Raw genomic sequence first — 25,681 nt, forward strand, 5'->3', positions numbered from 1 at the left:
TTGAGGAAAAAAAAATAAACATTACTATTTTTTCACAGAAACATGGCAAGCAGATTAGACACAAACATTATGGGGCAACCTCCAGATAGCATTTACTAAGGGGAATTTAACAACAACAAAGTATAAGGTACACCTTTCATATTCCCCCTCCCCCCCTCTCATAGTCCATTTCTAACATTATAGGGGGGGGAACTCTTGGACAGGTAACCCTCTTCACTTCATTGAGAGATGAATGCCTAAATACAGGGTATTACTTGGAACAGCCCCTCCTTAGTTACACTATTGGCAGACCACTGGACAGGTAAGAAGTGTCATAATACAAAGATATAAATACACACTGTACACATTTGAGGACATTTGAACATTCTGCTATTACCTATCAAGATAATAATAGGATACAAAAACTTTAAACAGTACCATTGGAAAGTATACAGGCAGGCCCTTGCACTACATGCTTTGGGGAATTCATCCATAAATCTGACCAGTAAAGAGATGGGTATAGTGTGTATGGGTTTGGCAAAGTCAGCAGATAGATGATTGAGGATAGAGAATTGGGATCAGCTGACTTAGCAGTTGGGGGGGAGGGTTAAAAAAAAATTGGGGACACCACAAAAAAAGCCTCTGGCACTCTGCCTGAATTTAAATCAAAAATAACATTTCCAAACATTTTAGGGGGTGTTTGGGGTAAAGCACTACTATGGAGCTGATAAAATACATTGTTAAGTGACTACATGAGGTGAATATAGGCCAGGAAAGACCATGCTGGGGAGGTTAGTGAAGGGCAAATATGTATGAAGGACATAAAATAATAATTACCTAAAAATCCAGCATGCATGAGAACAAAGGGGACATTCACAGCATATTACAATCATGGTAATTAGGGAATGAGGGAAGAAATACAATATATTATCAAACATTCGATACAATAAAATGTGATATAAAAGGATAAAAATCTTACCTTCATATACTCCTTCTGCAGGACCTGGATGATGGCAGAACAGGTCTCTGGGATAATGATCCCCAGAGCCTGGGGGGAGATGCCTGTCGAGAACTTTAAGTCCTGCAGACTTCTCCCTGTGGCCAAATACCGCAAGGTAGCGACCAACCTCTGCTCCGGAGTGATGGCTTGCCTCATGCAGATATCCTGCCTGCTAATATAGGGGGTCAGCGAAGCCAACAAATGGTGAAACACGGGGTCCGTCATCCTGAGAAAGTTCCTGAAATCATCAGGATTATTCTCACGGATCTCACGGAGCAAAGGCATATGAGAGAACTGGTCACGCTGAAGCAACCAATTCTTGGTCCATGAACTCCTCCCCACCCTGTTCATGGACTGGACTTGTGTCAAGGTCAGGACCCCAACACCAAGCCCCCGCACAGCACGAACTCTACGAGGAGTACGCATATGAAACATGGCTAGAAAACGGTCGGCTGCTCAGAACGAAGTAACAGAACGCACTGAAGAACAGCAAGGCCTGTGAAGAGCGACCTGAAAAACAGCAACGAGCGGGCAAGATCGCACAGAAAACTCTGATACGAACTGACTGCACGCACTGAAGAGCAGATACAAACCCACAAGCACAAACTGAACGGCAGAAAACGATCTGAAGCCACGAGTCTGAAAAAGCGCAAATCGTCTCTCACCAAACTTTTACTAACACGAGATTAGCAAAAGGAGCCCAAAGGGTGCCGCGCTTGGTTCTGAACCGGCCTTTTCTAGTCTCGTCGTACGTGGTGTACGTCACCGCGTTCTTGGCGATCGGAAATTCCGACAACTTTGTGCGACCGTGTGTACGCAAAACAAGTTTGAGCCAACATCCGTCGGAAAAAATCCTAGGATTTTGTTGTCGGAATGTCCGAACAAAAGTCCGATCGTGTGTACGGGGCATAAAAAGTTTAGAAGTAGCAGGAGTGTTTGTATTAGCAGGGATGTTGAAATCACAGAGAAGGATTGTGGGAATTTCCAAAGAGAGAAAGTAGGGTAGCCAGGCAGAAAACTCATCAAGGAAAGTCGATAATGGTCCAGGGGGCCGGTAGATCACAGCAATTCTTAGGGAATTTGGAGAGAATATACAGTGGGCTTCAAATGATGAGAGGGAAAAAGAGGGAGGAGAGTGATTAACCTGGAAGGTGCTCTGGGGGGATAGGAGGAATCCCACTCCACCTCCCTTGCGTCCATTAGGCCTAGGGGAGTGAGTCCAGTGAAGGCCACCCTGGGATAGGGAAGCAGGAGAAGGGGTGTCAGATTTGTGGAGCCAGGTTTCGGTGAGAGCAAGTAGATTAAAGGAATTAGTGACAAAGAGGTCATGAACAGTGGTGAGTTTGTTGCAGACAGAGCGAGTGTTCCAGAGGGCACAGGAGAGGGGTAGGTTTGCGTTGGGAAGAAGAGGAATGGAGACTAAATTGTGTAGATTGTGACTACTGCCAGATGGTGTTGGGTGATGGGTGTGTTGGGTACAGTTAAATAAGGGAGGCCCAGGGTTTGGGGAAATATCTCCATCAGTTAGGAGAAGCAGAAGAGTAAGGGAGGTAATATGAGAATACGATTTGTATGAGGAGACATGCTTCAGTATCCTGAGGGGTTTTTTAGAAAGTGGGCTTAGAGTTAGAAAGAGGCGATGAATGCAGTAATAAGTGGAGGGGAGAAGTGAGGGTGATATGTACAGATTTTGGGGTGGAGCAGAGGGGTGAAGAAAAGAGAGTTTGCGGAGAGAGGCTGCAATTGTGAAAAGGAGGAGAGGTAAAGAGTGCATGTTTCAGAGAGGAAGGTGAGATAATTTGGAAATGAGGTCACCTGCAGTCTGCTGTGGTTTGCTTTGTGCAAATCGCTAAAGTGCAAGAGCAGAAGTGCCAATTATTTAAAGAACCCCACTTCTTTGGAAGAACCCCCTGTATGTGCAGCCCCCTGTATGTGTTCCCTTATTTTTATACTGTGTTGGGTGTGGATAGAATCTGGCAATTCATCAATCAGGAGGTGATATTAGGCACACAGATAGCAGAGCAAAACTTTCACACCACAATCAAACTGCAAAGGGGACTAAAAGGCCAAGATTGTAAAGATAAGGGAACCCATAATTTAGGTAAGACTTAATAGCTAAATAAACATTGAAATAATGTGAGCATGGCTACAGATGGAGTTGAAACAGTGGTGACAAACAGATTTACCAAATATGCACGTGAGCAGTTAGTCAATGTTCAGTTGGTATATGGAAGGATAATTGTACTAAATGAGTTTAAAAAACACAAATAACTAAAGCCCTTAATGTGAATGACCTAATGGACCATGTTAGTCACTCCTGCTAAATACTTGGTAGTATGTGTACATTTTAGCATGAACCATTGAGCACAGTAAACAACAATATTTATTTTGGATAAATTCTTTATTTAAACATTTATTATAATGCCATTTAAATATTTTAACACACAGGTACAATGTTACAAAGCACAGTACAATTTGTTTTTAAAGATAGATGCATACATTAGAAAATGGTAACAAAGCAATGAATGCATACATTGATATAGCTTGAGTGTATTATGGGATGAACCAGTTTTAAGGCCAGGGGTGCAGTGGGATAGGTTTGTTTGAGGGAGGGGAATGTGGGATATGAGAATGGGATAGAGGGTAACAGAAAAGGAGGTGAAGGACAGGGGAAGGGGGAGGAGATGAAGGTAGAAGGGAAAGGGTCTCATAGGGGAGGTGGGAGAAAAAAATTGTAGGGGGGAAAGAGAAAGAAACAAGCAGGTGGAATAAAGGGAAAGGGTAATTAGAGAAATGTAATGGTTGTGCCAGTGGTGCTCCACGGGGTGTCTGTAAAAAGCTTAGGAATTCCACCACCTGTGCTGGGATTCCTCTTTCATGGGGAAGTGAAACTTTAGATCTATGTGTTGTGAAATTGCTTGCCTGTGTCCTTAAGGTCTTCCTTAATTTTAAAGTGGTTTACTCTCTTGAGGAGGTGATTTACAGATAGTGGTTAAAATTGCTTCCATGGAGCATGAATACAAATGCAGTCTGGATTGGCATGATGTATTATGATAGAGGGTTTGTACTTGTTTTGTTGTGGGGAAAGAGTTGTGATGTAGAAGAAAGAATGCAGGAGTTTTAGAGATTAAAAGGTCAGTGAATTGTCAAGTCATCTGATGGACCTGGTCCTGAAATTTTGGATATAGAAGGCTGAACATATGGAGTTCTGAACTACCATGTTACATTTTTAACCTGATTCTTAGTATTTATTGCTTATTAGAGGATTTGAGAGATAGTATAAAGGTTTTAAATTTTTCTTCATGTGCAAGGGTGATATGGTAATTCTTTTTCCTACTTAACTAAAAAAAACTGAGCAGAGTCCATATCACTTTGAAGCAGTAGCTTGTATAAGAAGGAGAGAGTATGGTTGGCTACTCCAATTTTCCTAAGGACAAGGGGCAGAGGAAATATGTGGCATTGGGCAACTCCAGTGCCAGTGTCCAAGCGTCAGAAGGTCGGTATCAAAGGGTGTCGGCCAGGACAAGTAGGTCACAAAATTTTGTGCTCTGAGCTTTTAAGGATCTTACTGAGGTGAATATATGCATAAAGGGTCTGGGTGGGAATGCTGGATTTCTTCTTATTGGAAAAAAACGGGGAGGGGAGCAAAATATTTATCCAGAAAAACACTCTGAGCTTTCGTCCAAGTAGAAGCTATTGTAGGATAAAGTTTAGGTGCTGGGGGAAATGGGGACACACACAAAGTAATAGCAGCAAGAGGGATAGGGGATGCATCCTGTTTGTTAGTCACCAAAAGTTTAGTCTCTCCAGGTCTACACCAGTCAATAATGTGTCCTAGGTGTACCACTGTTAACATGTTTTATTCTGCCCATTTTCTTGGCCTAGATTACTTTTTTTATGATTGGCTGTGATTTTGAAGAATGCGTGAGGTATGTCTATAGGAACAGTTTATAGGGGTATAGCAGCCACCGTACAATGTTTTGCCTTCAAAATATTACATCTGCCAATCCATGAGAAGGTTCTTTATGCCTATATCTGGAGGTCATTATATATTTTCTGAAAAAGGGAACATGGGGAGGAAAATTCAGGTTAAATGTTTGGGGGAGGTCCTTGGGTAAGTAGATCCCTAAGTATTTAATGGAATGTGGTGTTCACTCAAAAAGAGAATTCAAGTGTGGGTGTTTGTGGTTTAGGTAGGTGAGGAGCTACTAAGGGTTTCAGGCAGTAACACATACAAAATGTAAATAAAAGGTAACAGATACCCAAGTTGACAGATATCTCTGCTGCATGGGTGGCAGAAGGAGTGGAACATTTAGATGGAAATGTGTCAGTAACCCGTGTAGTATTACAGCTTGATAATCTATAGGAGCAGGGGAACCACGAGGGCACCCCATAGTGTAGTAAACATAGCAAAGATAAGCCCAAATCATTTGGTGGAGGGGCGATTATGGCGTGGGGTTGTTTTTCAGGGGTTGGGCTTGGCTTCCAGATCCAGTGAAGAGAACTCTTAAGACGTCAGCAAACCAAGACATTTTTGACAATTTCATGCTCCCAACTTTGTGGGAACAGTTTGGGGATAGCCCCTTCCTGTTCCAACATGACTGCGCACCAAAGCACAAAGCAAGGTCCATAAAAACATGTATGAGTGAATTTGGGGTGGAGGAACTTGACTGGCCTGCACAGAGACCTGACCTCAATCCGATAGAACACCTTTGGAATTAATTAATGTGGAGACTGCAAGCCAGGCCTTCCTGTCCAACATCAGTGCCTGACCTCACAAATGTGCTTTTGGAAGAATGGTCAAACATTCAAATAGACACTCTCCTAAACCCTGTGGACAGCTTTCCGAGAAGAGTTGAAGCTGTTATAGCTGCAAAGGGTGGGCCAACTCAATATTGAACTCTATGGACTAAGATTGGAATGCTATTAAAGTTCATGTGCGTGTAAAGGCAGGTGTCCCAATACTTTTGACAATATAGTGTATTTCCTATTGTATCCCAGGGTGCCCTAGGTTTTTCATTATTCTAGTCATGCTCAAGTGTTGTCACACTGTTGTGAATTTTTAATTGTAAAGCCCAGCAAATTAGTTGTTCTGGGTATGGCCAAAGTTTCTTTATTGTTTATATTGTTTAAATACAGATTATCTTAGTTTTATAAAAATAAGTTTCTGTCATATTTCTGGTCATCAGGAAAAATGTGCTCAGTCAGTAAATTTTTCATGTTTTGTTAGTAAAAAAAGTCAGGGGGTCTACAACCCTGATACCTGTTTAGGGATACTACTGCCCAAAAAAGGCCAACATTTTCTTAAAGAGGGCCACCTTATACCTTTCACTGTCAGATGTTGGGACACTTTGCAAAGTTACCTTTTTATCCATGGAGATGAAAAATACCTTAACTTGGTTGCGTGCTTCACTGTTAAATTAAAGGACCCCACCACCATCAGACTTTGTATAGGTTTATCAACAAGCCAGTGTTTAGTTGGGGCCCAAAGAGTGTAGTTAGGCACACTGGTTAGCTATACCCCTCTTGCTACACATTGGAAATATTGGCTAAATTAATGATTTTATTGCTGCTTGCAGTGTTATTCTACATTCAAACTGTGGATTTAGGGTTAGGCCTTTCACGGACATTAACTAATTCTGCCCCGGAAAGATTTACCCCCTTAATGACCAGGCCATTTTTTGCGATACTGCACTGCGTCACTTTAACTGACAATTGCGTGGGATGATGTAACCATAAAAAATCAATGTCAATGTTATCATAATGGGGGATTTTAACTATCCAGACATAGACTGGGCAGAGGGAACCGCGCATTCATCTAAGGCTCGCCAGTTCCTAAATGTCTTGCAGGACAATTTTATGGGTCAGATGGTAGACGCACCAACTAGAAATAAAGCGTTACTGGATCTACTGATTACCAACAATACAGATCTGATCACAGATGTGGAAATACGGGGCAATTTAGGTAACAGCGATCACAGGTCAATTGGTAAAAAGAGAGGGCACTTAACTGCCAAGTCCGTAAATATCGAGGAAAAGAAAGGGTTACTATTGAAAGTACTACCAAAAATCGGTATTTATAGGCCAGGAAACAATGGAGAAGGAAACAATATAAATAATCACATTTATTGAAAAAATACAAAATACAGGCATAATCTTCAGAAAGAGTAAAAACCATCATATATATGCATCTGTGTAACTTGTGCAGTGAGCCCTTGTGCGTCTACGCGTTTTGCCGTTAGGCTTCTTCAGGACACGACCAAGGTTCAAAGACATAACAGATGAGAGAACGAATCTCTCTATCTTAGATTGGACTACGCTGTTATATATACCCATGACCTAGGTGGGCAATGAATTTTCAAAATGCTCCACACATGTATAAGGCCAGCAGAGCAACACTAACGTCCAACAAATACAGAGGAAACCGACCCTTAATGGGATTCAGCAACGCTCATGGCTAATAAAGCCTGAGCTAGCACGGTGTGCCTGGACACACTCGTGCAGCATTCAGTTGTCTCCCAGGGGCACGCTCTTATGCCCCGTACACATGGTCGGATTTTCCGACGGAAAATGTGCGATCGGAGCGTGTTGTCGGACATTCCGACCGTGTGTGGGCTCCATCGGACATTTTCCATCGGATTTTCCGACACACAAAGTTTGAGAGCAGGTTATAAAATTTTCCGACAACAAAAGCCGATCGCGTCAATTCCAACCATGTGTGGACAATTCCGACGCACAAAGTGCCACACATGCTCAGAAGAAATTCAGAGCCGGAACAGCTTGGTCTGGTAAAATTAGCATTCAGAATGGATACAGCACTGTCACGGAACGTCCCTCACTCCACTTGAGTGCTTCCGTCAGTATACCACTTCCTTGTAGTCTGGATACAGATATCAGATATTCCAAATGCTTCCAAGCACAAAACAAGGCGACACTTGCTTAGATGCTAACATGAACTGTTTTATTTAGAATCAAAATTACAAGACTTTATATGCCATTGGAACCTCCTCTAACAATAGGACTGTAACCTAATTAACATGAGCTAATTATCTAATTCTTTATACAGCCTAGGTGACTACGTTTCCTAGCTCATTGACTATTCAACACACATTACCATAAACATCAACACAGGGTTAATTAGAACAAACAACAATGAGTTGAATACCCTTAGAACCTGTGGTAAGTCAGACTAAACTCATAAACTCATAAACACATTATAGCTGACATCAGACAGGTGAGTGGAGTTGATGACATTAGCATCTTCTCACAGTATGAGTCCCAACAGTATGACTCAGTCACTATTGCTACTATGGCAAATACAGGGTCCCCAGAGTCTGTGTGTCCTGGGGACAAGGACCCGAAGCCAAAGTAACAACACCTCAAGGGTACCCCAAATGCCAAGGCCCATAATCTGTAGGCAAGAGGCTCACATTTAGTCCCCTCCAAAAGCCTCTATCCTGGGTGAGTCTGTCACAAGCACTTTCGTCACGCTGCAATGTAAAAAATTGTTTAATACAGCGCACTCTCTTCTTCTTTATAATGTGAGAAGAATGAAGTAGTTTTTGCTGCTCATATTCACACAGACTTCTCACAAACTTCTTTCTTTAGTATTTATCGGGATTCCCTCAATATATTTTGATTTGTCACATCTGACCAAATTTCAATTTTTTTGTTTTATTGTTGTTTTGTATTTTTTTCAAGGCTGTTTTTATTTTTTTTGGGGTTTGCATTTTTTTCAAGGCTGTTTTTATTTTGTGTTTTTTTTGGGTTTTACTCCAGAATATTTTTGTGTGTGTTTTGTGTGTCAAGTTACCACAACACCATTGATATCTTGTGTTATTTCATCTCAAGGAGATTGTTTGGTGTTGGTGTCTCTTGTTAATTTCACATTGTATTTTTGAAATGTACCTGCCTCCTCACCAACAAACTGTCCTTTTTGAAGGAAAACACACATAGGCAAGTATAATTGAACCAAAAAACTTTATTAAGGGCTCAGAACCAAACAAAGAGGGAGGCAACACTGGAGAAACAGCAGAAATTGGTGAAGCCTTTGGCCCCCAGGGCACACATCAATTATTTAACATCAACATTGGTGGCCTGAGGATTCCATATCTAAGGGAGTGCAGTCTGGTCCAGAAGTCCCAGAGATCCGGAAAGCAGCAGATGACATCTGTGTCCCCAGGCTATGGTCATACAAGAGACTGCATCTTTGGCCAGACTAGACTGAACCCAGGTCATCACTCTCTGGTCTTCCTTCCACGCTTCCTTCCACGCTGTGGCTGTGGTGGTAGAGTTGTGGCAGCAGGAGGAGGAGGAGGAGGGGGTTGTTCCAACTCACTCAGGTGGGTGTTGGGTGTGATTTCGCCACTCACCCCCTTACTTAGGACTTTATACAGAAGGTCCTCACACAGCTTGCGTTGACCCTCCTGCATGCCCTGCAGTTTGGTGGTAGCCATGCAGGCAAAGGCCTCTTCAGGAGTGGGTAAGGCTCTGAGGGATGCAGAAGCCTCCTGAATGAGCCTGAGCGCAGAATCCTGCACATGACTCCCCTTCCTTGGTCTTTTGTATGGAAGGTGGAGGGGAGGAACCTGCAATTCGGTCAGGCTCCTACTGGTCCCAGGCTTCTCCTGGCTGCCACTTAGCCCCGCCTCCTCCTGGCTGCCACATTCCACAGCCTCCTCCTGTGTGGCACATTCCAGAGCCTCGTCCTGGCTGAGGTCTTCTTGTGTATCAAAAAGGGACATCGTTTTAGTTTTTTATTCATCAATCACACACAATTTTCACCTCATGATTGTTGCAAATAGAATGTTAACAAATATAACAGACTATCATTATGACCCCAGCATTTTTTATTCTTGTCCCAATTATTTTTGCCTACTACTGTCTATTGATATGTCAAATGCCCCGTACACACGGTCGGATTTTCCGATGGATAATGTCCGATCGGAGCATGTTGTCGGAAATTCCGACCGTGTGTGGGCGCCATCGGACATTTTTCATCGGATTTTCCGACACACAAAGTTGGACAGCAGGAGATAAAATTTTCCGACAACAAAATCCGATCGCGTCAAATCCGACCGTGTGTGGCCTGTTCCGACACACAAAGTGCCACGCATGCTCAGAAGAAATTCCAACACGGGACAGCTCGTTCTGGTAAACTTAGCGTTCGCAATGGATACAGCACTTTCGTCACGCTGCAATGTTAAAAATGGTTTAATACAGCGCACTCTCTTCTTCTTTATAATGTGACAAGAATTAAGTCGTTTTGCTGCTCATATTCACACACACTTCTCACAAACTTTTATTTGTGTTGTTTTAGTGGGATTCCCTGAATATATTGTTATTAGTTGTCACATCTGACAGTTTTATATTTTTTATTTTTTTTTTATTTTGGATTTTAATGTTTTTATTTAATGTTTGGATTTTTTCCAAGGCTGATCTTTGTTCAATGTTATTTTTATTTTTACTCCAGAATATTTTTGGGTGTGTTTTGTGTGTCAAGTTACCCCAACACCATTGATATCTTTTATTATTTAATCTCAAGGAGATTGTTTGTTGTTGGTGTCCCTTGTTCATTTCACATTGTATATTTGAAATGTACCTGAATCCTCACAAACAAACTGTCATTTTTGAAGTAAAACACATAGGAGAGTATAATTCAAAACAAAAATCCTTTATTAAGGGATCAGAACCAAACAAAGAGGAAGGCAACACTGGATCAACATGAGAAATTAGCGAAGCCTGGGACCCCCACAGCAGACATCAATTCTTCAACATCAAAATTGGTGGCCTGAGGAGTCCATATGTAAGGGAGGGTAGTCTGGTCCGGGATTCACAGAGACTTGGATAGCAGCAGATGACATCTGTGTCCGCAGGCTGTGGTACCACAAGAGGCTGCATTTTTTGGCCCACCAGACTGGATCCAGGGTCCTCACTGTCTGGTCTTCCTTTCACACTTCCTTCCGGGCTGTGGCTGTGCAGTTGGAGATGTGGCAGGAGGAGGAGTAGGACCTGGAGGAGGAGTAGGACCTGCAGGAGGAGGAGGAGGACCATCCCAAAGCTGTGTGTGAGGTGTAATTTGGCCCCTCATACCTTTCGCCAGAGCCTCAGATATGAGGGCCTCACACATGGCTTTTTGGCCCTCCTCCATCCTCTGCATTTTATATGCAATGAAGGCAGCAATGTTCTCCTGCCTGGTGTGTGGTGCTCCCAGGACCTCTGTAGCCCTCCAAAAGAATCTGATAGCCGCCTCCTCTAGGGTACTCGTCCTACTGCCACTTTCTGTTTCCAGGGGGGGTGGAGGGACCTTGATATCAGCCAGCCGGCTCGGCCCGGCCACCTCCTGGCTGAGACTTCCCTGTGTATGAAAAAGGGACATAGTTGTAATGTTTTGCATCATCAATCACAATCCTTAATTAGTACTCCCAACTAACATATAGTTCACATCATTGATTGGACAAGCAGAAATATTTAGAGGAATGCTATACCTGGCTCAATCTGGGCTCCTCCACATGTGGCCTGGAAGGCCCAGGTTGGGCGTCAGAAGCCTCAGCCGGGGGGGGGAAGGAAGCGTGGAAGGAAGACTGGAGAGGGATGGCCTGGGTTCAGTCTGGCCTGCCAGAAAGTGCAGCCTGTCGTAGTACAACATCCTGGGGACATAGATGTCACCTGCTGCTCCGGATCTCTGCGAATCCAGGACTTTATTGCGCTCCCTCAGATATGTGCTCCTCAGGCCACCAATGAAAATCTTTAAAAAAGTGATGTCTGCCGTGGGGATCACCTGCTTCACAATTTCACACAATTGCTCCAGTGCTGCCTTCCTCTTTGCTTGGTTCTTGTAATGGGGGTGTGTAATCTCCCACAGACAGGGCAGCTCCCTTAGCATATCTATGAAGACTGAAATAAAGTCCTTATCTTTCAGTACCATATCCATGTTCACTGCAAGACACAACACAAGACAAAGCCTAATGTCACACAAAACTCTCCTAATCTTGTTACAATATAGGCCTCAATCTAGAAGCAGTATAGGCACAAGTTTGTCTCTTACCTTCGTTTTTACGATCGCCGCGTCCAATGCTCCTTCCTCTGCTCACAGATCAAACGTAATACGCACGCGTGTTACGCTTTATATACACTGCGCATGCGTGTAACTCCGCCCGCCCCTGACGTTCTTTCTAGTGTATTCCCCGCCCCTTTTCGTTCGGCGCAGTGGGGGAAGAGCATGATGGCGGACATACAGCAGATGCGGGCTAATTGTAGCAACGAGGAGGAGGAGGAGGAAAGCCCGGATCCAGGCACGTCCCGATCCAGAAGGAGACGTTTTAAGACCACAAATATGTCGTTTGGGGAGATGTTGGAGATGGTCGACATCATGAGGAAGTCCGACTATGACGGAAAATATGGGCCTTACCCCAACCCGAACATCCGAAAGGCCAAGATCATGGCGAAAGTGGTCAGGAGTCTAGAGCGGAATTTCGGGGTACGAAGGTCTAAAGATCAGCTCAGGAAGCGGTGGTCGGACCTCAAGTTGAGAGAGCCAGAGCAGTACCGAAAGATCCGGAGAGTGCTGCAAAAAAGTAAGTAGTTGTGCTGTGTTCCTATTCTTTCTGTCTTTATTACGTTCGTTCTGCTCCATATGCTTTTATTAGTTGTAACGTTTCAAAAGGTCAACTTTAATGTTCATGGGCACATTATTCGTTCGTATCAAACATTTTTATTTCGGCCTCTAGAACACCATTGTTTAGGCCATATGCATTTTCACACATTTTTGGGGGCCTACTCGGATGCCAAATATTTGTTTGTGTAGATGGGTTTGTTACTAGAATGAAATGCAAACTAGATTGTGTGTAAGGAGAGGACACTGAGCAGCTGTTTTCACATCTGGACACTGGAGCACTAGTGTGGGACACAAGAACACCATTTTTATTAGGGGGGGCCACACAGGTGCTCCAGTGTATACTATAGGGGGGTCTCCATCTGTGAAGCTTGTACCAAACAGGTAAAGTATTGCAGCTTGACAAAGGGCAATAAAGAATATACATCTTGGAACTCTGCTAAAATAGACAATTGTACCCCACTTCCGAGCAATGTTTCCTATTTCTAGTTCTGCCATCAAATATCTGTGTGCTAAGTATACCATTTTTGTTTTACATAGGGGAGAAAAGACTCGGACACCACTCATCCGAGGAGACCAGAGACCCACCCCCTCTGGAAGAAGGGGAAATACCAACACAAGAAGAAGAGCAGGAGGAAGAAGAAGACGTGGTGGAGATTGGCACCACAACAGGTGAGTGTCTGCGACCACAGGCTCAGGTAAAAGAGATGGATGGTGGCAGATTTTTGAGACCTTTTTTTTGTTCTTTATCTCTTTTTAGGTGATCGTGATCCAGAACGCTTTACATCTGAAAGTGCCCAGATACTGATCGGGGAGATCATGGGGTGTAATCTCCAATTGCAAAACATCCAGCAACAAATCAGTGATGTTATTAAAAAAAATAATAACATCATTGATGTTTTGGGGCGAATTTAAACCCCACAAAATCACCTGTTTTATCGTACCAAAATTTTTTAAATGTTTAGAAAAGCCAAATTTGGAGGATGCACACAGTGTGCCAACATGTGCTATCTGCCATCACGGGATATCAATGGACGTGTTTTGGGGGTGCAACCCCTTCCTCAATTATAAAGTAGCGTTGAGGAAGGGCTTGCTCCCCCAAAACACGTCCCTTGATCCCCCCTGATGGCAGATAGCACATGTTGACATTCGTAAATTGGTGTGCATCTTCCAAATTTGGCTTTTCCAGGGGTGATTTCCCCCCATCTGAACGCTATATCAAACACAGTTCATAAATACTCATGTCTGATATAGCCTTCAGGTTTTACCATATGTGAACTTTGTAAGTTCAAGTTTTTTGGCTTTCTTGTTGGTTTTACACAGGCCTGTTTTATCTGAAATGGATATTTAGATTTTTGATAATGCTACTGCAAACATTGTTATACAACAAACATGTTGGTTTGTTTTAAAAACCTTTGGGAAATGCACATGTGATTGTGCAGGTATAAAAAAGTGCCTTACTCAAGAATGTGTGGATTATTGTCTCAACACTACAACACTTTTGGGGTGATGTAATTGCTGTTTTATGCAAAAATGGGGGTTATTTCCTAAGGGCAAATCCTCTTTGCACTACAAGTGCAGGTTCAGTGCAGTTGCAAGTGCACTTGTAGTGAAATGTGTTTTTGCATTTAGGAAGTACCAGCCAACACTGTTTTTTATAAGGTTACCCAATCACGACATTTTCTGCACTCAACACATTTCTGTCAGGGTCAGCTAAAACAAACACAAGCAGTAAATGTCCACAAAGAATTTCTTTTGGTTGTTTTTTATTTGAAAAAGGTGTCACAGATTGTCTGGCATATTGATAGCCCCCCTACCCGCAAAGAACTCCAGGTAGCGTAACCGGACATCGCGGGCATTCAGGGAGGGCAAGCCAGGACGGCCACTTTCAAGCGCCGTCAGTGTTGATGGATTAGGGATTCCGGCCTCAGGCCCAACTGAGCCAGCATAGTTGGCTGAATGTTTTCTTAAAAAATTATGGAGAACACAGCAGGCAAGTATTATATGGTTCAGTTTATACTCCGCCATATGGATGGGTGTCAGAAATAATCGGAACCGGCTGGCCAGGATTCCAAATGTGTTCTCCACCACTCTTCGGGCTCTGGCCAGCCGGTATTTAAAAACCCTCTGTTCCGGGGTGAGGGTCCTCATCGGGAATGGCCGCATCAGGTGGTCCCCCAGCGCAAATGCTTCATCAGCAACAAACACAAATGGGAGACCTTCAACATTGTCCTCTGGAGGTGGCAAGTCCAAGCTGTCATTCTGGAGACGCCTGTAGAACTCCGTCTGGGCGATCACTCCACCATCGGACATCCGGCCATTCGTCCCCACATCCACATACAAGAACTCGTAATTAGCCGACACCACCGCCAACATCACTATACTATTAACCACTTGACAACTGGGCACTTAAACCCCCCTCGTGACCAGACCAATTTTCAGCTTTCAGCGCTCTCACACTTTGAATGACAATTACTCAGTCATGTAATACTGTACACAAATGAATTTTTTGTCCTTTTTTTCATACAAATAGAGCTTTCTTTTGGTGGTATTTGATCACCTCTGGGTTTTTTATTTTTTGCGCTATAAATGAAAAAAGACCGCAAATTTTGAAAAAAAACGCATTTTTCTTAGTTTCTGTGATAAAATTTTGCAAATTAGTAATTTTGCTTCATAAATTTTGGCCACAATTTATACTGCTACATATCTTTGGTAAAAATAACCCAAATTAGTGGATATTATTTGGTCTTTTTGAAAGTTAGAGAGTCTACAAGTTATGGTGCAAATCATAAAAAATTGATCACACCTGATGTACTGACGGCCTATCTCATTTCTTGCGACCCGAACAAGTCAGGAAAGTACAAATACCCCCCAAATGACCCCTTTTTTGAAAGTAGACAATCCAAGGTATTTAGTAAGATGCATGTTGAGGTTTTTGATGTTGTCATTTTTTCCCACAATTCTTTGCAAAATGAAGATTTTTTTTTTTTTTTACCCCCACAAAATTGTCATTGTAATGGTTATTTCTCTCACATGCCATGTATATACCACAAATGACGCCCCAAAATACATTCTGCTACTCCTCCTGAGTATTACGATACCACATGTGTGAGACTTTTTCACAGCCTGGCCACATAGAGAGGCCCAACATGCAGGGAGCACCATCAGGTGTTCTAGGAGCATAAATTACACATCTAATTTGTTGACTACCTCTTACACTTTTGAAGGCCCTGGAGAACCAGGACAATGACATGTGACACTGACGTGGCACTGATGACAAATGGCACTGATACGTGGCACTGATGACAGATGGCACTGATACCTGGCACTGACACTGATGTGGCACTGATGACAGATGGCACTAATGACAGATGGCACTAATACATGGCACTGATGACAGATGGCACTAATACGTGGCACTGACAGATGGCACTAATACGTGGCACTGACAGATGGCACTAATATGTGGCACTGATGACATGTGGCGCTGATGACAAATGGCACTGATATGTGGCACTGATGACACGTGGCACTGATAAAAGATGGCACTAATACGTGGCCCTGATGACAGATGGCACTAATACGTGGCACTGATGACACTGATGACAGATGGCACTGATACGTGGCACTGATGACACTGATGACAGGTGGCACTGATACGTGGCACTGATGACACGTGACACTGATGACAGATGGCACGTGACACTGACAGATGGCACTGATGACAGATGGCACTGATGACAGATGGCACTATGTGGCACTGATGACAGATGGCACTGATGACAGATGGCACTATGTGGCACTGATGACAGATGGCACTGATGACAGATGGCACTATGTGGCACTGATGACAGATGGCACTTATACGTGGCAGTGGGGACAGATGGCACTGGGGACAGATGGCAGGGCAGATGGCAGGGGCAGATGGCAGGACAGGGCAGATGGCAGGGACAGATGGCAGGGGCAGATGGCAGGGGCAGATGGCAGGGCACGGCAGATGGCAGGGACAGATGGCAGGGACAGATGGCAGGGGCAGATGGCAGGGCAGATGGCAGGGGCAGATGGCAGGGCAGATGGCAGGGCAGATGGCAGGGGCAGATAGCAGGGGCAGATAGCAGGGCAGATGGCAGGGGCAGATAGCAGGGGCAGATAGCAGGGCAGATGGCAGGGGCAGATAGCAGGGCAGATGGCAGGGGCAGATGGCAGGGGCAGATGGCAGGGCAGATGGCAGGGCAGATGGCAGGGGCAGATAGCAGGGCAGATGGCAGGGGCAGATGGCAGGGCAGATGGCAGGGCAGATGGCAGGGGCAGATGGCAGGGGCAGATGGCAGGGGCAGATAGCAGGGCAGATGGCAGGGCAGATGGCAGGGACCGTTTTCCTTTTTTTTTTTTCTTTTACACTCACCGCCGCAGCGGTTCCGCTCTCCCTCCTCACACGCTGTCTCTGTGTGAGGAGGGAGAGCCGGCGATGAGAGATGATCTCATATGTTTACATATGAGATCCTCTCTCATTGGCACCGCCGATCGCACTGTAAACGGCCGCTGTCATTGGCCGTTTACGGTGATCTGTGACTGGCTGTGTCCGAGGGACACGGCCAGCACAAAACTTCCGCGATGCGTGCCCGCGGGAGCGCGCAATGCGGAAGTAAACAGGAGGACGTCCAGGGACGCCCTCCCGGCAATTGAAGTCCGCGCTGTAGCCGTCTTTCGGCTATAGCGCGGACGCCTAGTGGTTAAACCCCTTGTAATTATAAAAGTACGACCCCGAGTTGGGTGGTGGGATGATGTGGACGTGTTTCCCATCAATTGCCCCTCCGCAGTTAGGAAAGTCCCACCGCTGGGCAAAGTGGGAGGCCACAGTCTGCCATTCCTGTGGCGTTGAAGGAAACTGTTGAGGAAAAAAAAATAAACATTACTATTTTTTCACAGAAACATGGCAAGCAGATTAGACACAAACATTATGGGGCAACCTCCAGATAGCATTTACTAAGGGGAATTTAACAAGGCCAAAGTATAAGGTACACCTATCATATTCCCCCTCCCCCCCTCTCATGGGCCATTTCTAACATTATAGGGGGGGAACTCTTGGACAGGTAACCCTCTTCACTTCATTGAGAGATGAATGCCTAAATACAGGGTATTACTTGGAACAGCCCCTCCTTAGTTACACTATTGGCAGACCACTGGACAGGTAAGAAGTGTCATAATACAAAGATATAAATACACACTGTACACATTTGAGGACATTTGAACATTCTGCTATTACCTATCAAGATAATAATAGGATACAACAACTTTAAACAGTACCATTGGAAAGTATACAGGCAGGCCCTTGCACTACATGCTTTGGGGAATTCATCCATAAATCTGACCAGTAAAGAGATGGGTATAGTGTGTATGGGTTTGGCAAAGTCAGCAGATAGATGATTGAGGATAGAGAATTGGGATCAGCTGACTTAGCAGTTGGGGGGGGAGGGTTACCAAAAATTTGAGGACCACAAAAAAAAGCCTCTGGCAGCCTGCCTGAATTTAAATCAAAAATAACATTTCCAAACATTTTAGGGGGTGTTTGGGGTAAAGCACTACTATGGAGCTGATAAAATACATTGTTAAGTGACTACATGAGGTAAATATAGGGCCAGGAAAGACCATGCTGGGGAGGTTAGTGAAGGGCAAATATGTATGAAGGACATAAAATAATAATTACCTAAAAATCCAGCATGCATGAGAACAAAGGGGACATTCACAGCATATTACAATCATGGTAATTATGGAATGAGGGAAGAAATACAATACATTATCAAACATTCAATACAATAAAATGTGATATAAAAGGATAAAAATCTTACCTTCATATACTCCTTCTGCAGGACCTGTATGATGGCAGAACAGGTCTCTGGGATAATGATCCCCAGAGCCTGGGGGGAGATGCCTGTCAAGAACTTCAAGTCCTGCAGGCTTCTCCCTGTGGCCAAATACCGCAAGGTAGCGACCAACCTCTGCTCCGGAGTGATGGCTTGCCTAATGCAGGTATCCTGCCTGCTAATATAGGGGGTCAGCGAAGCCAACAAACGGTGAAACACGGGGTCCGTCATCCTGAGAAAGTTCCTGAAATCATCAGGATTATTCTCACGGATCTCACGGAGCAAAGGCATATGACAGAACTGGTCACGCTGAAGCAACCAATTCTTGGTCCATGAACTCCTCCCCACCCTGTTCATGGACTGGACTTGTGTCAAGGTCAGGACCCCAACACCAAGCCCCCGCACAGCACGAACTCTACGAGGAGTACGCATATGAAACATGGCTAGAAAACGGTCGGCTGCTCAGAACGAAGTAACAGAACGCACTGAAGAACAGCAAGGCCTGTGAAGAGCGACCTGAAAAACAGCAACGAGCAGGCAAGATCACACAGAAAACTCCGATATGAACTGACTGCACGCACTGAAGAGCAGATACAAACCCACAAGCACAAACTGAACGGCAGAAAACGATCTGAAAGCCACGAGTCTGAAAAAGCGCGAATCGTCTCTCACCAAACTTTTACTAACACGAGATTAGCAAAAGGAGCCCAAAGGGTGCCGCGCTTGGTTCTGAACCGGCCTTTTCTAGTCTCGTCGTACATGGTGTACGTCACCGCGTTCTTGGCGATCGGAAATTCCGACAACTTTGTGCGACCGTGTGTAGGCAAAACAAGTTTGAGCCAACATCCGTCGGAAAAAATCCTAGGATTTTGTTGTCGGAATGTCCGAACAAAGTCCGACCGTGTGTACGGGGCAAAACACTTTCTTAAATTAGCAATTAGTGATCAATAATAACATCTAGTAAACATCATTTATTTATTGACCAGAAATCTGTAGAAGAATGCTATACCTGGCTCCAGCTGGGCTCCTCCACTTCTTCCTGGCTGGAAGTCCCAGGTTGGACATCGGAAGCCTCAGCTGGGGTGGAAGGAAGAGTGGAAGGAAGGGTTGAGAGGGATTCCCTGACTCCAGTCTGGTCTGACAGAAATCGCAGTCTCTCATAGTACCACAGCCTGAGGACATAAATGTCATCTGCTGCAGCTCCGGATCTCTGGGAATCCGTGACCTTCTTGCGCTCCCTAAGATAAGTGCTCCTCAGGCCACCAATTTTGGTTTTTAAATAGGGGATGGTTGCCGTGGGGACCACCGGCGTCACTAACTCCAGCAGTTTCTCTAGCGCTGCCTGCCTCTTTTGTTTATTATTATAATGTGGATGTTTCACCTGCCACAGACAGGGCAGCTCCCTGTATTTGTCTATGAACAGGGGGAGGAAGTTGTGGTCATTGAATCCATCCATTTTATCTGCAAGACACAACACAAGACAAACCCTAATGTCAGGCAAAACTCTCCTAATCTTGTTACAATATAGGCCTCAGTCTAGAAGCAGTATAGGCCCAAGTTTAGATCTTACCTTCGTTATCACGATCGGCGCCTCTGATACTCCTTCCTCCGCTCACAGATCGTACGTACTACGCACGCGTGTTACGCTTTATACACACTGCGCATGCGTGTAACTCCGCCCGCCCCTGACATTCTTGCTAGTCTATTCCCCGCCCCTTTTTGTTCAGCGCAGTGGGTGAAGAGCACATGGCGGAGACACAGCAGGTGCGTGCTAATTACAGCAACGAGGAGGCGGGGGAGGAAAGCCCGGAGCCAGAAATGTCTGGATCCAGAAGGAGAAAATTTAAGGCATCAAATATGTCCTTTGGGGAGATGTTGGAGATGGTTGACATCCAGAATAGGGCCGACTATGATGGAAAGTATGGACCTTACCCCAACCCCAATGTCAGAAAGGCCAAGATAATGGCGAAAGTGGTAAAAAGTCTGCACCGGAATTTCAGGGTACGACGATCGAAAGATCAGCTCAGGAAGCGGTGGTCGGACCTCAAATTAAGAGAACATGAGCAGTACAGAAAGACCTGGAGAGTGTTGCAAAAAAGTAAGTAGCTGTGCTGTGTTCCTATTCTTTTTGTGTTTATTACGTTCGTGCTGCTCCATGTGCTTTTCTTAACTGCTGTACAGTTTAAAATGGCAACCTTCATGTTCATGGGCACATTATTCGTTCATATCAAACATTTTTCTTTTGGCCTATAAAACACTATTGTTTTGGCCATATGCATTTGACCACATTTTTTAGGGCCTACTTGTATGAAAATAATTTGGTTGTGTAGATGGGTTTGTTACTAGACTGAAATGCAAACTCGATTCTGTGTAAGGAGAGGACACTCAGCAGCAGTTTTCACATCTGGACACTGGAGCACTAGTGTGGGACACAAGAACACCCTTTTTATTAGGGGGCCCACACAGATGCTCCAGTGTATACTATAGGGGTGTCTCCATCTGTGAAGCTTGGACGAAACAGGTAAAGTATTGAAGCTTAACAAAGGACACTAAAAATTCTACATCTTGGAACTCTGCCAAAATAGACAATTGTACCCCACTTCCAAGCAATGTTTCATATTTAGAGTTCTGCCATCAAATATCTGTGTGCTAAGTATACCATTTTTTTTACATAGGGGAGAAAAGACTCAGAAGACACCCCTCATCCGAGGAGACCAGAGACCCCCACCTCTGGAAGAAGGGGAAATCCACCCAAGAAAAGAAGAGCAAGAGGAGGAAGACGTGGTGGAAATTGGCACCACAACAGGTGAGTGTCTGCGACCACAGGCTCATGTAAGAGATGGATGCCAGCATATTTATAATACATGGTGTTTTTTGGTTTCTATCTTTTTAGGTGATCGTGATGTTGTGGATCCAGATCCTTTCACCTCAGAAAGTGCACAGATCCTGACCGGGGAGATCATGGGGTGTAATAGGGACTTGGAAAACATCAAGAAAAACATCAATGATGTTCTTCAAAAAATGAAGAACATCATTGATGTTTTAGGGAGAGATTAAAACCCCTCTAAATCCCTTTGTTTTTTGGTGTGCTACAAATTTTTGACATTTTTTGACAAATTGGAGAAATGCCAAATTTTGAAGAGGCACACAGTGTGTCAACATGTGCTATCTGCCATCACGGGAGATCAATGGACGCGTTTTGGGGGTACAACCCCTTCCTCAATATTCAAGTAGCTGTGAGGAAGGGGTTGCACCCCCCCCAAACACGTCCCTTGATCCCCCGTGATGGCAGGTAGCACATGTTGACATTTGTAAATTTGTGTGCATCTTCAAAATTTGGCTTTTCCTGGGGTGACTTCACCCCATCTGAACGCAATATCAAACACAGTTTGTAAATACTCATGTCTGATATTGCCTTCAAGTTCTACCAAATGTGAACTTTGTAAGTTCAAGATTTATGTCTTTCTTGTTGGTTTTAAACATGCCTGTTTTATCTTAAATGGACAAAAATTGTTATACAACAAACATGTTGGTTTGTTTTAAAAACCTTTTCTAAATGCACATGTGATTGTGCTGGTATTAAAAAGATTGTTAATCGAGGGGCGTGGCCGGATGGTGAAGAGAGCAGTCGCATAGACACACAGCTCCGGCTCTCAACGGCCATCCTACAGCTATCCTTGGTCCTAGATCCTCGTGGAAGGCATTATTCTGTTCCCCACGGCTGTGGGCACCCACCAGACTGTCTGACATGGTGAAATACGGGCCGCCGCGGCCCTCACATACAGCGGAACAACTGGCGCGGTTCCGGAGGCAAAATGGCACCGAGACACATGCAGGGCACTCAGACACGCTGCAGCCCTCCTCCTCAGCCATCCAGGACTCTGTAACAGAGGTGAGTGCATCAATTCCTGCTATATTCCGCACAGCTACAGAACCCCTGCAGATACTAGAATCACAGCAGTCTGCTGAATTTAGTCAGACTGTGGATTCTCCCCCTGCTGAACCTACACTATCTACTATTATGCTGGCTATTCAGGATTGCAAGGCCTCCCTCTCCACTCAAATAGCTTCTATCCGTATGGACTTTTCACTATTGAAACAAGATGTCCAGAATCTCAGAGACCGCACAGGGGATGCTGAGGAACGGATTAGTACATTAGAAGATACTGTACATCCCATGTCTGTTACTATACGTGATACTACAAGCGAGATGGCGGCACTACGCGCTAAAATCGACGATTTGGAAAATCGCTCTCGCAGGAACAATCTCAGATTTGTGGGATTTCCAGAACACGCGGAAGGTTCCCATCCTGAAAAGTTTCTTTATTCATGGCTGCGGGGCATTTTTGGTAAAGACGCGCCCTCATTCTCACATGGTATAGAGCGCACACATCGCACTCCTCCTCGTCCACCTCCAGTGGGAGCCCCACCACGCTCCATCATAGCTCGTATCCTCAACTTTCAAGATAAAGTGGCCATCCTACGCCTGGCACGTGAAAAGGGCCCGCTCACATTTAATGGCAATAATATTTCTGTTTATCCGGACTTTTCTGCTGAAGTTCAGCGCCAGCGGATCTCCTTCTCAGCAGTGAAGTCTAGATTGCGCACAGAAGGCCTCTCCTACGCCATGCTCTTCCCTGCTAAATTGCGCATTATCCATGATGGTAGGGCTCTTTTCTATACCAACCCCAAGGAGGCCATGAAATGGCTGAACGATCAATATGGTGCAGCACATAGAAGCAGAAGAGACTGAGGGCACTCTTAACCTGCAAGGAAAGATCTACACCCTGCTATGCAAGCTACAGCGTCAACAGTCTGCATGTCTCTCCATTGTAATGTTTTTTTTTTTTTTCCTGATCTTCTACTTTACAATCCAACCTGCACTGCTACGATTTACATCGTATGGTAACTTGCGTACCGGAACAATCATACCAGAACAATCACCCGATCAAAGAAGGGAGAGAAGGAAAGGGGAAAAGAGAAGAAGAGAATTTTTCAGCTCATCTATCCTTCAACAGGACATGTCTACTAGAGGGGAATGAACAGAAGTTTTTTATTTCTCTTCCATCTCTCCTCGGTCAATAGTTGGGAGCCCCACCGGACCCCACGTTACCCCCCTACCAGCTTGTGGCGAGGCCACGGTACAGTTTTTTTTTTACTTCCGCAGTTGCTAGTTAGGAAGGACTTCTAGTTTAGGGATCCAAAGCTTGCTATGTTTGGGATAGCTGAGCGGGGTGGGGGGCACAAAGGTTTAAAGAAAAAGGTGGTTGGGGTTTTTTTTCAGGTTTTTTGTTTTTTGTTTTTTCCTTCCTTTTTTACTTTTTATGTTCTTTCTAACACACCTATACCATTTGCTAATGGAAAGTCATCAAAGGCATACTGGGTCATTGCATATAGGGGTTTATTAATACCTCTGTGGTCAGTTATATGCCTAATGTTTTTTTCTAAGGCAAAGAAGGGAAAATGTTCCTGGTCCATGTTACCTTATCGGCAGACCCACGCACTTTTTTGTCATGTGCTTGTGTGTGCTTCAGGTGGCACGGCCTATCTACTCATATTGATATCAATTCAGAGGTTTACTTATGCATCTTTATTACTTCATGTTTTATTATGGCACAGCCCCTCAGGATAGTCTCCTGGAACACTAGAGGCCTGAATGCACCTCAGAAAAGATCCTTGGTTTTATCTGTGTTAAAAAAATATCACCCTCACATTATTTGCCTCCAGGAGACTCACCTGACAGGTTCTAAGATAAGGGCTCTAAAACGCCCCTGGCTATCTAAGCTATATCATGCCACCCACACTAACTACTCAAGAGGTGTATCTATACTCCTGGCTAAATCCCTTCCAGCTGAGTTGATTAGCGTTAAAACAGACCCAGAGGGGAGGTATATTGTTCTTATATTACGAATTTGTACTATAATTTTTACATTGGTGAACATCTATGTTCCCCCTCCATTCTCAGTAGAAGTACTCTCTAAATTATCTCTGCAATTACTGAATAGGCCTTCGGGCCCTCTACTTTATATAGGGGATTTTAATGCAGTCCTGGACCCAACGGTGGATCGCCTGGGTGGGGGAGGCAGATCTTTTACCTCATTTGTAGACTGGGCTCAGGTTCATGGTCTGACCGAGGTGTGGCGATGGAAACATCCGGATGAACGCCAATTTTCCTGCCATTCGGATTCCTTCCATACTATGTCTAGGCTAGATATGGCTTTTGCGTCGACGGAGACCCTCCGGTTGTCTCCGCCGTCTCATACTTGCCCAGGGGGGTTTCCGATCATGCCCCCTTGTCTGTGTCCCTTCTCATCCTTCCAGGTTCAGGACCTGCTTTGTGGCGCCTGAACTCATACTGGCTGGAAGACGAGATAGTACAGGGTGAGTGCAGGATTAGTATTTCTAATTACTGGAAGCAAAATTTAAACAAAGTAGACCCCCCCCACGGAGTGGGATGCATTTAAGTCCACGTTAAGAGGTACCTTTATGTCTATTACAGGTATTTTACGTAAATATAATAAGATGCGCACTGAGGAATTAGAAAATGCTATGATAAGTGCGGAATCTGCTTATACCTCTAACCCTGTCTCTGACACTAGGGAGACATGGTTACAGTTCCGTAGGGAATATGAAATTCGTTTGCTAGATCTCACACAAAAACGCATGTTATATGTCTCACAAAAGTCGTTTGAATATGGTAATAAAGCAGGACGTCTCTTGGCATATTTGACCAAACCTGACCATACCCCCATTTCTATACCACGAATCCTGACTACTCAAGGTACGATCAGTGACAACCCAAGAGACATCCTACACTCCTTTCTAAACTTTTACAGAAAATTGTACACTTCCAGGGTTGACTATGATGATTCCCAGTTGTCTGACTATCTGGCTGACATATCCCTTCCCTCCCTGTCAGATGAGGGACGGGACATGTTGGAGGAGCCTATCACGGTAGAGGAGATTGCAGCAGCTATCTCCCAAATGCCTGCACATAAAACCCCTGGACCTGATGGTTTCCCGACTGAATGGTATGCTAAGTTCAAGGACCTCCTATCCCCCTTCCTTCTCCGAACCTATAACAAAGCCCTAAAGGCTGGGATCCTTCCTCCATCAATGCGGGAAGCTTTGATAGTTCTTCTGCTGAAGCCCCGAAAGGACCCACTTCACTGTGAATCGTATCGTCCAATCTCGCTTATAAACGTAGATGTTAAGATTCTGGCC

Source organism: Aquarana catesbeiana, linkage group LG01, assembly GCF_042186555.1.
Source record: "Aquarana catesbeiana isolate 2022-GZ linkage group LG01, ASM4218655v1, whole genome shotgun sequence".
Classification (NCBI taxonomy): domain Eukaryota; kingdom Metazoa; phylum Chordata; class Amphibia; order Anura; family Ranidae; genus Aquarana; species Aquarana catesbeiana.